We start from the raw sequence: 13,239 nt of genomic DNA, 5'->3' as shown, positions 1-13,239 counted from the left end.
GTGCCTTCCAAATTTCACAGAAGCACATTTCATGGTGTAAAAGGACAGGCGTAAGGAAGATGCAGAGGCCTCTTGGACATCCTCCAGCGTCCTTCCTTTAGGCAGTTCGCTATACCCAGAATAGGGGGTATAGAAAAACGTGAATCAGCGAAGGGCCCAGTGGGTTAATTGTGTCTCTTTGGACTAGCTAGACTCAGCCTATACTAAGGCTGGAAGTCAACAGCGAAACGGGAGTGTGATCCCAAAGGCTTTTTTGCCAATTTTGAAATCTCCGTTCATAAGGCGTGAAAGCAACCTGAAAAGCATTGTAAGGGCAGCTCTTTCAGTATATGCCAGCATGACTCAGCGTAGACCATGAGTTAGTTTTGTGGAAAGAAGCATTGTGCTTGCACTTCCTAGTTGCAAGCTCATCCTGCTCTGCTCTATAGCAAATGTGAAGCTCAATGTGAGCACTAGCCTCGAAGGAAGAGCTTGCCTTGCCTTGCCTAAGTGAAAGAGTGCAACAGCTCCGTGAGCCCTAAATTGCTGTTCTGTGTCAGTTGACGGGGAAGAGGCTTTACCGATCTCCTTGCCACCTCGTGTCAGCAACCGTTTCGGTTTCAGAACACTCTGTACCCCCCGGAGCTCTGGGCCCTCTATGCAAAATCCAGCATCGCAGGCCTTTCAGAGTCGCTCTGTGTTTGCAGAGAAAGGTGCAGCACACGGCACTTTTCCTTGGGACGGTTTGATTTTCCGACCTCTAAACAGCTTCGGGAACACAGTTCAAGAATCCCTAACTCGCCAAGGACGTGGTCGCCCTTGCCCTAGGTAAGCTCAACAGAACAAAGCACTCTGTTTCTATTTCCTTCCAACACCTCTTATGTGAGGTAAGAAATTCCCCTAGGAGAGTATCAGCGTGCCTTCCAAATTCCACAGAAGCACAGTCCGTGGTGTAAAACGACAGGCGTACGGAAGATGCAGAGGCCTCTTGGACATCCTCCAGCGTCCTTCCTTTAGGCAGTTCGCTATACCCAGAATAGCGTGTATAGAAAAACGTGAATCAGCGAAGGGCCCAGTGGTTTAATTGGGTCTCTTTGGACTAGCTAGACTCAGCCTGTACTAAGGCTGGAAGTGAACAGCAAAACGGGAGTGTGATCCCAAAGGCTTTTTTGCCAATTTTGAAATCTCCGTTCATAAGGCGTGAAAGCAACCTGAAAAGCATTGTAAGGGCAGCTCTTTCAGTATATGCCAGCATGACTCAGCGTAGACCATGAGTTAGTTTTGTGGAAAGAAGCATTGTGCTTGCACTTCCTAGTTGCAAGCTCATCCTGCTCTGCTCTATAGCAAATGTGAAGCTCAATGTGAGCACTAGCCTCGAAGGAAGAGCTTGCCTTGCCTTGCCTAAGTGAAAGAGTGCAACAGCTCCGTGAGCCCTAAATTGCTGTTCTGTGTCAGTTGACGGGGAAGAGGCTTTACCGTTCTCCTTGCCACCTCGTGTCAGCAACCGTTTCGGTTTCAGAACACTCTGTACCCCCCGGAGCTCTGGGCCCTCTATGCAAAATCCAGCATCGCAGGCCTTTCAGAGTCGCTCTGTGTTTGCAGAGAAAGGTGCAGCACACGGCACTTTTCCTTGGGACGGTTTGATTTTCCGACCTCTAAACAGCTTCGGGAACACAGTTCAAGAATCCCTAACTCGCCAAGGACGTGGTCGCCCTTGCCCTAGGTAAGCTCAACAGAACAAAGCACTCTGTTTCTATTTCCTTCCAACACCTCTTATGTGAGGTAAGAAATTCCCCTAGTTGAGTATCAGCGTGCCTTCCAAATTCCACAGAAGCACAGTCCGTGGTGTAAAACGACAGGCGTACGGAAGATGCAGAGGCCTCTTGGACATCCTCCAGCGTCCTTCCTTTAGGCAGTTCGCTATACCCAGAATAGCGGGTATAGAAAAACGTGAATCAGCGAAGGGCCCAGTGGGTTAATTGGGTCTCTTTGGACTAGCTAGACTCAGCCTATACTAAGGCTGGAAGTCAACAGCGAAACGGGAGTGTGATCCCAAAGGCTTTTTTGCCAATTTTGAAAGCTCCGTTCATAAGGCGTGAAAGCAACCTGAAAAGCATTGTAAGGGCAGCTCTTTCAGTATATGCCAGCATGACTCAGCGTAGACCATGAGTTAGTTTTGTGGAAAGAAGCATTGTGCTTGCACTTCCTAGTTGCAAGCTCATCCTGCTCTGCTCTATAGCAAATGTGAAGCTCAATGTGAGCACTAGCCTCGAAGGAAGAGCTTGCCTTGCCTTGCCTAAGTGAAAGAGTGCAACAGCTCCGTGAGCCCTAAATTGCTGTTCTGTGTCAGTTGACGGGGAAGAGGCTTTACCGTTCTCCTTGCCACCTCGTGTCAGCAACCGTTTCGGTTTCAGAACACTCTGTACCCCCCGGAGCTCTGGGCCCTCTATGCAAAATCCAGCATCGCAGGCCTTTCAGAGTCGCTCTGTGTTTGCAGAGAAAGGTGCAGCACACGGCACTTTTCCTTGGGACGGTTTGATTTTCCGACCTCTAAACAGCTTCGGGAACACAGTTCAAGAATCCCTAACTCGCCAAGGACGTGGTCGCCCTTGCCCTAGGTAAGCTCAACAGAACAAAGCACTCTGTTTCTATTTCCTTCCAACACCTCTTATGTGAGGTAAGAAATTCCCCTAGGAGATTATCAGCGTGCCTTCCAAATTCCACAGAAGCACATTTCATGGTGTAAAAGGACAGGCGTAAGGAAGATGCAGAGGCCTCTTGGACATCCTCCAGCGTCCTTCCTTTAGGCAGTTCGCTATACCCAGAATAGGGGGTATAGAAAAACGTGAATCAGCGAAGGGCCCAGTGGGTTAATTGTGTCTCTTTGGACTAGCTAGACTCAGCCTATACTAAGGCTGGAAGTCAACAGCGAAACGGGAGTGTGATCCCAAAGGCTTTTTTGCCAATTTTGAAATCTCCGTTCATAAGGCGTGAAAGCAACCTGAAAAGCATTGTAAGGGCAGCTCTTTCAGTATATGCCAGCATGACTCAGCGTAGACCATGAGTTAGTTTTGTGGAAAGAAGCATTGTGCTTGCACTTCCTAGTTGCAAGCTCATCCTGCTCTGCTCTATAGCAAATGTGAAGCTCAATGTGAGCACTAGCCTCGAAGGAAGAGCTTGACTTGCCTTGCCTAAGTGAAAGAGTGCAACAGCTCCGTGAGCCCTAAATTGCTGTTCTGTGTCAGTTGACGGGGAAGAGGCTTTACCGTTCTCCTTGCCACCTCGTGTCAGCAACCGTTTCGGTTTCAGAACACTCTGTACCCCCCGGAGCTCTGGGCCCTCTATGCAAAATCCAGCATCGCAGGCCTTTCAGAGTCGCTCTGTGTTTGCAGAGAAAGGTGCAGCACACGGCACTTTTCCTTGGGACGGTTTGATTTTCCGACCTCTAAACAGCTTCGGGAACACAGTTCAAGAATCCCTAACTCGCCAAGGACGTGGTCGCCCTTGCCCTAGGTAAGCTCAACAGAACAAAGCACTCTGTTTCTATTTCCTTCCAACACCTCTTATGTGAGGTAAGAAATTCCCCTAGGAGATTATCAGCGTGCCTTCCAAATTTCACAGAAGCACATTTCATGGTGTAAAACGACAGGCGTAAGGAAGATGCAGAGGCCTCTTGGACATCCTCCAGCGTCCTTCCTTTAGGCAGTTCGCTATACCCAGAATAGGGGGTATAGAAAAACGTGAATCAGCGAAGGGCCCAGTGGGTTAATTGTGTCTCTTTGGACTAGCTAGACTCAGCCTGTACTAAGGCTGGAAGTCAACAGCGAAACGGGAGTGTGATCCCAAAGGCTTTTTTGCCAATTTTGAAATCTCCGTTCATAAGGCGTGAAAGCAACCTGAAAAGCATTGTAAGGGCAGCTCTTTCAGTATATGCCAGCATGACTCAGCGTAGACCATGAGTTAGTTTTGTGGAAAGAAGCATTGTGCTTGCACTTCCTAGTTGCAAGCTCATCCTGCTCTGCTCTATAGCAAATGTGAAGCTCAATGTGAGCACTAGCCTCGAAGGAAGAGCTTGCCTTGCCTTGCCTAAGTGAAAGAGTGCAACAGCTCCGTGAGCCCTAAATTGCTGTTCTGTGTCAGTTGACGGGGAAGAGGCTTTACCGTTCTCCTTGCCACCTCGTGTCAGCAACCGTTTCGGTTTCAGAACACTCTGTACCCCCCGGAGCTCTGGGCCCTCTATGCAAAATCCAGCATCGCAGGCCTTTCAGAGTCGCTCTGTGTTTGCAGAGAAAGGTGCAGCACACGGCACTTTTCCTTGGGACGGTTTGATTTTCCGACCTCTAAACAGCTTCGGGAACACAGTTCAAGAATCCCTAACTCGCCAAGGACGTGGTCGCCCTTGCCCTAGGTAAGCTCAACAGAACAAAGCACTCTGTTTCTATTTCCTTCCAACACCTCTTATGTGAGGTAAGAAATTCCCCTAGGAGAGTATCAGCGTGCCTTCCAAATTCCACAGAAGCACAGTCCGTGGTGTAAAACGACAGGCGTACGGAAGATGCAGAGGCCTCTTGGACATCCTCCAGCGTCCTTCCTTTAGGCAGTTCGCTATACCCAGAATAGCGTGTATAGAAAAACGTGAATCAGCGAAGGGCCCAGTGGGTTAATTGGGTCTCTTTGGACTAGCTAGACTCAGCCTGTACTAAGGCTGGAAGTGAACAGCAAAACGGGAGTGTGATCCCAAAGGCTTTTTTGCCAATTTTGAAAGCTCCGTTCATAAGGCGTGAAAGCTACCTGAAAAGCATTGTAAGGGCAGCTCTTTCAGTATATGCCAGCATGACTCAGCGTAGACCATGAGTTAGTTTTGTGGAAAGAAGCATTGTGCTTGCACTTCCTAGTTGCAAGCTCATCCTGCTCTGCTCTATAGCAAATGTGAAGCTCAATGTGAGCACTAGCCTCGAAGGAAGAGCTTGACTTGCCTTGCCTAAGTGAAAGAGTGCAACAGCTCCGTGAGCCCTAAATTGCTGTTCTGTGTCAGTTGACGGGGAAGAGGCTTTACCGTTCTCCTTGCCACCTCGTGTCAGCAACCGTTTCGGTTTCAGAACACTCTGTACCCCCCGGAGCTCTGGGCCCTCTATGCAAAATCCAGCATCGCAGGCCTTTCAGAGTCGCTCTGTGTTTGCAGAGAAAGGTGCAGCACACGGCACTTTTCCTTGGGACGGTTTGATTTTCCGACCTCTAAACAGCTTCGGGAACACAGTTCAAGAATCCCTAACTCGCCAAGGACGTGGTCGCCCTTGCCCTAGGTAAGCTCAACAGAACAAAGCACTCTGTTTCTATTTCCTTCCAACACCTCTTATGTGAGGTAAGAAATTCCACTAGGAGAGTATCAGCGTGCCTTCCAAATTCCACAGAAGCACAGTCCGTGGTGTAAAACGACAGGCGTACGGAAGATGCAGAGGCCTCTTGGACATCCTCCAGCGTCCTTCCTTTAGGCAGTTCGCTATACCCAGAATAGCGGGTATAGAAAAACGTGAATCAGCGAAGGGCCCAGTGGGTTAATTGGGTCTCTTTGGACTAGCTAGACTCAGCCTGTACTAAGGCTGGAAGTGAACAGCGAAACGGGAGTGTGATCCCAAAGGCTTTTTTGCCAATTTTGAAAGCTCCGTTCATAAGGCGTGAAAGCAACCTGAAAAGCATTGTAAGGGCAGCTCTTTCAGTATATGCCAGCATGACTCAGCGTAGACCATGAGTTAGTTTTGTGGAAAGAAGCATTGTGCTTGCACTTCCTAGTTGCAAGCTCATCCTGCTCTGCTCTATAGCAAATGTGAAGCTCAATGTGAGCACTAGCCTCGAAGGAAGAGCTTGCCTTGCCTTGCCTAAGTGAAAGAGTGCAACAGCTCCGTGAGCCCTAAATTGCTGTTCTGTGTCAGTTGACGGGGAAGAGGCTTTACCGTTCTCCTTGCCACCTCGTGTCAGCAACCGTTTCGGTTTCAGAACACTCTGTACCCCCCGGAGCTCTGGGCCCTCTATGCAAAATCCAGCATCGCAGGCCTTTCAGAGTCGCTCTGTGTTTGCAGAGAAAGGTGCAGCACACGGCACTTTTCCTTGGGACGGTTTGATTTTCCGACCTCTAAACAGCTTCGGGAACACAGTTCAAGAATCCCTAACTCGCCAAGGACGTGGTCGCCCTTGCCCTAGGTAAGCTCAACAGAACAAAGCACTCTGTTTCTATTTCCTTCCAACACCTCTTATGTGAGGTAAGAAATTCCCCTAGGAGAGTATCAGCGTGCCTTCCAAATTCCACAGAAGCACAGTCCGTGGTGTAAAACGACAGGCGTACGGAAGATGCAGAGGCCTCTTGGACATCCTCCAGCGTCCTTCCTTTAGGCAGTTCGCTATACCCAGAATAGCGGGTATAGAAAAACGTGAATCAGCGAAGGGCCCAGTGGGTTAATTGGGTCTCTTTGGACTAGCTAGACTCAGCCTGTACTAAGGCTGGAAGTCAACAGCGAAACGGGAGTGTGATCCCAAAGGCTTTTTTGCCAATTTTGAAAGCTTCGTTCATAAGGCGTGAAAGCTACCTGAAAAGCATTGTAAGGGCAGCTCTTTCAGTATATGCCAGCATGACTCAGCGTAGACCATGAGTTAGTTTTGTGGAAAGAAGCATTGTGCTTGCACTTCCTAGTTGCAAGCTCATCCTGCTCTGCTCTATAGCAAATGTGAAGCTCAATGTGAGCACTAGCCTCGAAGGAAGAGCTTGCCTTGCCTTGCCTAAGTGAAAGAGTGCAACAGCTCCGTGAGCCCTAAATTGCTGTTCTGTGTCAGTTGACGGGGAAGAGGCTTTACCGTTCTCCTTGCCACCTCGTGTCAGCAACCGTTTCGGTTTCAGAACACTCTGTACCCCCCGGAGCTCTGGGCCCTCTATGCAAAATCCAGCATCGCAGGCCTTTCAGAGTCGCTCTGTGTTTGCAGAGAAAGGTGCAGCACACGGCACTTTTCCTTGGGACGGTTTGATTTTCCGACCTCTAAACAGCTTCGGGAACACAGTTCAAGAATCCCTAACTCGCCAAGGACGTGGTCGCCCTTGCCCTAGGTAAGCTCAACAGAACAAAGCACTCTGTTTCTATTTCCTTCCAACACCTCTTATGTGAGGTAAGAAATTCCCCTAGGAGATTATCAGCGTGCCTTCCAAATTTCACAGAAGCACATTTCATGGTGTAAAACGACAGGCGTAAGGAAGATGCAGAGGCCTCTTGGACATCCTCCAGCGTCCTTCCTTTAGGCAGTTCGCTATACCCAGAATAGGGGGTATAGAAAAACGTGAATCAGCGAAGGGCCCAGTGGGTTAATTGTGTCTCTTTGGACTAGCTAGACTCAGCCTATACTAAGGCTGGAAGTCAACAGCGAAACGGGAGTGTGATCCCAAAGGCTTTTTTGCCAATTTTGAAATCTCCGTTCATAAGGCGTGAAAGCAACCTGAAAAGCATTGTAAGGGCAGCTCTTTCAGTATATGCCAGCATGACTCAGCGTAGACCATGAGTTAGTTTTGTGGAAAGAAGCATTGTGCTTGCACTTCCTAGTTGCAAGCTCATCCTGCTCTGCTCTATAGCAAATGTGAAGCTCAATGTGAGCACTAGCCTCGAAGGAAGAGCTTGCCTTGCCTTGCCTAAGTGAAAGAGTGCAACAGCTCCGTGAGCCCTAAATTGCTGTTCTGTGTCAGTTGACGGGGAAGAGGCTTTACCGTTCTCCTTGCCACCTCGTGTCAGCAACCGTTTCGGTTTCAGAACACTCTGTACCCCCCGGAGCTCTGGGCCCTCTATGCAAAATCCAGCATCGCAGGCCTTTCAGAGTCGCTCTGTGTTTGCAGAGAAAGGTGCAGCACACGGCACTTTTCCTTGGGACGGTTTGATTTTCCGACCTCTAAACAGCTTCGGGAACACAGTTCAAGAATCCCTAACTCGCCAAGGACGTGGTCGCCCTTGCCCTAGGTAAGCTCAACAGAACAAAGCACTCTGTTTCTATTTCCTTCCAACACCTCTTATGTGAGGTAAGAAATTCCCCTAGGAGATTATCAGCGTGCCTTCCAAATTTCACAGAAGCACATTTCATGGTGTAAAACGACAGGCGTAAGGAAGATGCAGAGGCCTCTTGGACATCCTCCAGCGTCCTTCCTTTAGGCAGTTCGCTATACCCAGAATAGGGGGTATAGAAAAACGTGAATCAGCGAAGGGCCCAGTGGGTTAATTGTGTCTCTTTGGACTAGCTAGACTCAGCCTATACTAAGGCTGGAAGTCAACAGCGAAACGGGAGTGTGATCCCAAAGGCTTTTTTGCCAATTTTGAAATCTCCGTTCATAAGGCGTGAAAGCAACCTGAAAAGCATTGTAAGGGCAGCTCTTTCAGTATATGCCAGCATGACTCAGCGTAGACCATGAGTTAGTTTTGTGGAAAGAAGCATTGTGCTTGCACTTCCTAGTTGCAAGCTCATCCTGCTCTGCTCTATAGCAAATGTGAAGCTCAATGTGAGCACTAGCCTCGAAGGAAGAGCTTGCCTTGCCTTGCCTAAGTGAAAGAGTGCAACAGCTCCGTGAGCCCTAAATTGCTGTTCTGTGTCAGTTGACGGGGAAGAGGCTTTACCGTTCTCCTTGCCACCTCGTGTCAGCAACCGTTTCGGTTTCAGAACACTCTGTACCCCCCGGAGCTCTGGGCCCTCTATGCAAAATCCAGCATCGCAGGCCTTTCAGAGTCGCTCTGTGTTTGCAGAGAAAGGTGCAGCACACGGCACTTTTCCTTGGGACGGTTTGATTTTCCGACCTCTAAACAGCTTCGGGAACACAGTTCAAGAATCCCTAACTCGCCAAGGACGTGGTCGCCCTTGCCCTAGGTAAGCTCAACAGAACAAAGCACTCTGTTTCTATTTCCTTCCAACACCTCTTATGTGAGGTAAGAAATTCCCCTAGGAGAGTATCAGCGTGCCTTCCAAATTCCACAGAAGCACAGTCCGTGGTGTAAAACGACAGGCGTACGGAAGATGCAGAGGCCTCTTGGACATCCTCCAGCGTCCTTCCTTTAGGCAGTTCGCTATACCCAGAATAGCGGGTATAGAAAAACGTGAATCAGCGAAGGGCCCAGTGGGTTAATTGTGTCTCTTTGGACTAGCTAGACTCAGCCTGTACTAAGGCTGGAAGTGAACAGCAAAACGGGAGTGTGATCCCAAAGGCTTTTTTGCCAATTTTGAAAGCTCCGTTCATAAGGCGTGAAAGCAACCTGAAAAGCATTGTAAGGGCAGCTCTTTCAGTATATGCCAGCATGACTCAGCGTAGACCATGAGTTAGTTTTGTGGAAAGAAGCATTGTGCTTGCACTTCCTAGTTGCAAGCTCATCCTGCTCTGCTCTATAGCAAATGTGAAGCTCAATGTGAGCACTAGCCTCGAAGGAAGAGCTTGCCTTGCCTTGCCTAAGTGAAAGAGTGCAACAGCTCCGTGAGCCCTAAATTGCTGTTCTGTGTCAGTTGACGGGGAAGAGGCTTTACCGTTCTCCTTGCCACCTCGTGTCAGCAACCGTTTCGGTTTCAGAACACTCTGTACCCCCCGGAGCTCTGGGCCCTCTATGCAAAATCCAGCATCGCAGGCCTTTCAGAGTCGCTCTGTGTTTGCAGAGAAAGGTGCAGCACACGGCACTTTTCCTTGGGACGGTTTGATTTTCCGACCTCTAAACAGCTTCGGGAACACAGTTCAAGAATCCCTAACTCGCCAAGGACGTGGTCGCCCTTGCCCTAGGTAAGCTCAACAGAACAAAGCACTCTGTTTCTATTTCCTTCCAACACCTCTTATGTGAGGTAAGAAATTCCACTAGGAGAGTATCAGCGTGCCTTCCAAATTCCACAGAAGCACAGTCCGTGGTGTAAAACGACAGGCGTACGGAAGATGCAGAGGCCTCTTGGACATCCTCCAGCGTCCTTCCTTTAGGCAGTTCGCTATACCCAGAATAGCGGGTATAGAAAAACGTGAATCAGCGAAGGGCCCAGTGGGTTAATTGGGTCTCTTTGGACTAGCTAGACTCAGCCTGTACTAAGGCTGGAAGTGAACAGCGAAACGGGAGTGTGATCCCAAAGGCTTTTTTGCCAATTTTGAAAGCTCCGTTCATAAGGCGTGAAAGCAACCTGAAAAGCATTGTAAGGGCAGCTCTTTCAGTATATGCCAGCATGACTCAGCGTAGACCATGAGTTAGTTTTGTGGAAAGAAGCATTGTGCTTGCACTTCCTAGTTGCAAGCTCATCCTGCTCTGCTCTATAGCAAATGTGAAGCTCAATGTGAGCACTAGCCTCGAAGGAAGAGCTTGACTTGCCTTGCCTAAGTGAAAGAGTGCAACAGCTCCGTGAGCCCTAAATTGCTGTTCTGTGTCAGTTGACGGGGAAGAGGCTTTACCGTTCTCCTTGCCACCTCGTGTCAGCAACCGTTTCGGTTTCAGAACACTCTGTACCCCCCGGAGCTCTGGGCCCTCTATGCAAAATCCAGCATCGCAGGCCTTTCAGAGTCGCTCTGTGTGTGCAGAGAAAGGTGCAGCACACGGCACTTTTCCTTGGGACGGTTTGATTTTCCGACCTCTAAACAGCTTCGGGAACACAGTTCAAGAATCCCTAACTCGCCAAGGACGTGGTCGCCCTTGCCCTAGGTAAGCTCAACAGAACAAAGCACTCTGTTTCTATTTCCTTCCAACACCTCTTATGTGAGGTAAGAAATTCCCCTAGGAGAGTATCAGCGTGCCTTCCAAATTCCACAGAAGCACAGTCCGTGGTGTAAAACGACAGGCGTACGGAAGATGCAGAGGCCTCTTGGACATCCTCCAGCGTCCTTCCTTTAGGCAGTTCGCTATACCCAGAATAGCGGGTATAGAAAAACGTGAATCAGCGAAGGGCCCAGTGGGTTAATTGGGTCTCTTTGGACTAGCTAGACTCAGCCTGTACTAAGGCTGGAAGTCAACAGCGAAACGGGAGTGTGATCCCAAAGGCTTTTTTGCCAATTTTGAAAGCTTCGTTCATAAGGCGTGAAAGCTACCTGAAAAGCATTGTAAGGGCAGCTCTTTCAGTATATGCCAGCATGACTCAGCGTAGACCATGAGTTAGTTTTGTGGAAAGAAGCATTGTGCTTGCACTTCCTAGTTGCAAGCTCATCCTGCTCTGCTCTATAGCAAATGTGAAGCTCAATGTGAGCACTAGCCTCGAAGGAAGAGCTTGCCTTGCCTTGCCTAAGTGAAAGAGTGCAACAGCTCCGTGAGCCCTAAATTGCTGTTCTGTGTCAGTTGACGGGGAAGAGGCTTTACCGTTCTCCTTGCCACCTCGTGTCAGCAACCGTTTCGGTTTCAGAACACTCTGTACCCCCCGGAGCTCTGGGCCCTCTATGCAAAATCCAGCATCGCAGGCCTTTCAGAGTCGCTCTGTGTTTGCAGAGAAAGGTGCAGCACACGGCACTTTTCCTTGGGACGGTTTGATTTTCCGACCTCTAAACAGCTTCGGGAACACAGTTCAAGAATCCCTAACTCGCCAAGGACGTGGTCGCCCTTGCCCTAGGTAAGCTCAACAGAACAAAGCACTCTGTTTCTATTTCCTTCCAACACCTCTTATGTGAGGTAAGAAATTCCCCTAGGAGATTATCAGCGTGCCTTCCAAATTCCACAGAAGCACATTTCATGGTGTAAAAGGACAGGCGTAAGGAAGATGCAGAGGCCTCTTGGACATCCTCCAGCGTCCTTCCTTTAGGCAGTTCGCTATACCCAGAATAGGGGGTATAGAAAAACGTGAATCAGCGAAGGGCCCAGTGGGTTAATTGTGTCTCTTTGGACTAGCTAGACTCAGCCTATACTAAGGCTGGAAGTCAACAGCGAAACGGGAGTGTGATCCCAAAGGCTTTTTTGCCAATTTTGAAAGCTCCGTTCATAAGGCGTGAAAGCAACCTGAAAAGCATTGTAAGGGCAGCTCTTTCAGTATATGCCAGCATGACTCAGCGTAGACCATGAGTTAGTTTTGTGGAAAGAAGCATTGTGCTTGCACTTCCTAGTTGCAAGCTCATCCTGCTCTGCTCTATAGCAAATGTGAAGCTCAATGTGAGCACTAGCCTCGAAGGAAGAGCTTGCCTTGCCTTGCCTAAGTGAAAGAGTGCAACAGCTCCGTGAGCCCTAAATTGCTGTTCTGTGTCAGTTGACGGGGAAGAGGCTTTACCGTTCTCCTTGCCACCTCGTGTCAGCAACCGTTTCGGTTTCAGAACACTCTGTACCCCCCGGAGCTCTGGGCCCTCTATGCAAAATCCAGCATCGCAGGCCTTTCAGAGTCGCTCTGTGTTTGCAGAGAAAGGTGCAGCACACGGCACTTTTCCTTGGGACGGTTTGATTTTCCGACCTCTAAACAGCTTCGGGAACACAGTTCAAGAATCCCTAACTCGCCAAGGACGTGGTCGCCCTTGCCCTAGGTAAGCTCAACAGAACAAAGCACTCTGTTTCTATTTCCTTCCAACACCTCTTATGTGAGGTAAGAAATTCCCCTAGGAGATTATCAGCGTGCCTTCCAAATTTCACAGAAGCACATTTCATGGTGTAAAACGACAGGCGTAAGGAAGATGCAGAGGCCTCTTGGACATCCTCCAGCGTCCTTCCTTTAGGCAGTTCGCTATACCCAGAATAGGGGGTATAGAAAAACGTGAATCAGCGAAGGGCCCAGTGGGTTAATTGTGTCTCTTTGGACTAGCTAGACTCAGCCTATACTAAGGCTGGAAGTCAACAGCGAAACGGGAGTGTGATCCCAAAGGCTTTTTTGCCAATTTTGAAATCTCCGTTCATAAGGCGCGAAAGCAACCTGAAAAGCATTGTAAGGGCAGCTCTTTCAGTATATGCCAGCATGACTCAGCGTAGACCATGAGTTAGTTTTGTGGAAAGAAGCATTGTGCTTGCACTTCCTAGTTGCAAGCTCATCCTGCTCTGCTCTATAGCAAATGTGAAGCTCAATGTGAGCACTAGCCTCGAAGGAAGAGCTTGCCTTGCCTTGCCTAAGTGAAAGAGTGCAACAGCTCCGTGAGCCCTAAATTGCTGTTCTGTGTCAGTTGACGGGGAAGAGGCTTTACCGTTCTCCTTGCCACCTCGTGTCAGCAACCGTTTCGGTTTCAGAACACTCTGTACCCCCCGGAGCTCTGGGCCCTCTATGCAAAATCCAGCATCGCAGGCCTTTCAGAGTCGCTCTGTGTTTGCAGAGAAAGGTGCAGCACACGGCACT

This window comes from Kogia breviceps, chromosome 1, assembly GCF_026419965.1.
Source record: "Kogia breviceps isolate mKogBre1 chromosome 1, mKogBre1 haplotype 1, whole genome shotgun sequence".
Classification (NCBI taxonomy): Eukaryota; Metazoa; Chordata; class Mammalia; order Artiodactyla; family Physeteridae; genus Kogia; species Kogia breviceps.
The sequence above is the reverse complement of the archived record's forward strand: the minus strand, read 5'-3'. Positions refer to the sequence as shown.